At 38.0% G+C, this 2278-nt stretch overlaps 1 long non-coding RNA gene across 1 annotated transcript in view; it reads right to left on the bottom strand.

Annotated features, from left to right (window-relative positions):
- Nucleotides 1-2226: 2226 nt before the first annotated feature.
- Nucleotides 2227-2278, bottom strand: part of 1810006J02Rik (RIKEN cDNA 1810006J02 gene) — a 13189-nt gene continuing 13137 nt past the window's right edge. Inside the window, exon 3 of the long non-coding RNA NR_040439.1 lies at nt 2227-2278. This exon is cut by the window's right edge and continues 1307 nt beyond it. This is a non-coding gene — a long non-coding RNA (RIKEN cDNA 1810006J02 gene).

Below are 2278 nucleotides of genomic sequence, written 5' to 3'. Positions count from 1 at the left end.
GAATTAAAAACATTCCTTCAAAAACCAGCAGAAAGCCAGGCGTGGTGGCACACGCCTTTAATCCCAGCACTCAGGAGGCAGAGGCAGACGGATTTCTGAGTTGGAGGCCAGCCTGGTCTACAAAGTGAGTTCCAGGACAGCCAGGGCTATACAGAGAAACCGTGTCTCAAAAAAAAACAAAAACAAAAACAAAAACAAAAACAAAAACAAAACACAAACAAACAAACAAAAAACAAAAAAACAGCAGAAGAGCTAGAAATATGGCTCAGCCATTAAAATGGTTTGCCTTGTAACAGTGAGACATTGAGTTCAGATGTCTAGAACTCACATGAAAAGACAACTACAGATACACACATTTATAATCTCAGTGGTGCTGATATGGGAGACTAGAGACAGGTGAACCCTAGGATGAAGCCAGCTACTCTGGACTCCTGGATTCAGTACAAAGATGATCAGAGATCCTATGTCAGAGGAAAGATAGAAGATGCCTGGGAAATGACATCAGAAATTGTCTCCTGAACCTCAGCTGCAGACCCATAGACATTACCCCACAACATACACATACACACACACACACACACACACACACACACACAAGTATCATGTTATTCTCCTGTAACTTACGGGTATAATCATTGATTTATTGAGGCCAGCCTGGTTTCCATGGTTCCAGGCCAGGGCTACATAGCATGTCATTAAATAGATAGGGAGACAGACAGACAGATATTTAAAGACTTGACAACTCTCTTAATGAGTTAGGTAGGCTGTCAAAGTTATATCATAGTTCTAGAGACTGGGTAACAGATTAAATGATAAGCACTTATTTTCCACAGTTCTGGGAGTTGACAAGTCCAGGATCAAGGCACCAGCAGGTTAAGGATCAGTCAAAGGTTCACCTCTGCTTGCTCCATGATGCATTGCTGTCGCGGTCACACCTGGTGGGGAAATATCACTGTTCTTACAAAACAGAAAGGAGAGGCAAGGGCCCCCTCAGCCCCTCAAGCCTTTTTGTTTAAAACACAGTCTACTTATTTAGACCCAATTGGCCTTAGACTCACTATGTAGTCTAGGTTGGCCTAGAACTCATGATCTTCCTGCCATATCCTCCAAGCACGGATATTTACAAGCAGACACCACCACACCCAGCTCTTCAAGCCTTTGTATAGAAATTATCATATCAGAAGCTCGTTAAGTGAATATTTTCACATTACCTTCTACCATATGAATGGGGTCATTAGTACTCAGACACAGTAGTAGTAACTAAAAGTCTTTTTATTTCCTTAAAATCTAGGCCTGTTTCCTATAGGAATATTGAGAAAAGGTAACATTTCACGTGGGCTCTGGTGACTTGAAACAATTCTACACCTATGTAGAATCATGCAAAAATTATTGTCATGTTTAATTAATACCATGAATGATACCAAATTATTGCTGTCATTCCTCTGTCTGATTTATAAGTCTCATGCATTTGCCTTTTAGCTTCACCATTTTGGAATGGAGGAACACCTTGCAGATTTGGGTTCTTCCTCCGTACTTTTTGTTTTTACAGTGTGGACATAGGGAAAGCAATAGGAATAAAAAGATAGCTCTCAGTTAAGAGTGCCTTCTTTTTTTTTTTTTTTATAGAAGATATAAGTTTGGTTCGCAGCAAACTTCTAGGTGTATTCAATGCCTTTGGTCCTTGGTGGCAACCACACACAGACACATATGTACAAATAAAGATAAATATTTTTAAATTTTTATTTCACACTTTAAACAATTTATTTTTTTGTGGGTGTGCATGGGTGTGTGTCTGTGTTTGTGTGTCTGTGTGTGTAATACCCACAGAGGCCAGAAGGGGGCAGAAGTTCCTATAGAATTGGAGTTACTGTCCTTTGTGTGATGTCCAATGTAGGTGCTGACATTCAAACTCTGGTCTGATAAAACAGTAAGAGCTGCCATGTCATTTTAATTTTGAACAATAGTTCCTACTCACTATAAGTATTCACAATTTGTGAAGATTACTTAAACAGTAAACAGAAAAGAGCTGTATTTCCTTGGACTATGACTATCTTCATGTTGTATTATTCAATATATAATACAATATATATACTGTATAATACAACATATATAATTGTATTATTCTTCATGTTAATTCTTAGAAATGAGTCCATTACCATTTAAATGTTAAGCCAAGTTTCAAATTTGTTTCTTAACTTGAATTCATCAATGAGCCAACTACAGTGCCAAGCATAACATTTTATTTTAGTTTGAGGTCAGGATATTTAATGAAAAATTA

The sequence above is a fragment of the Mus musculus genome, chromosome 1 (assembly GCF_000001635.26).
Source record: "Mus musculus strain C57BL/6J chromosome 1, GRCm38.p6 C57BL/6J".
Lineage (NCBI taxonomy): Eukaryota > Metazoa > Chordata > Mammalia > Rodentia > Muridae > Mus > Mus musculus.
Note: the sequence above shows the minus strand (reverse complement) of the source record. Positions and strands in the feature narration are given on the sequence as shown.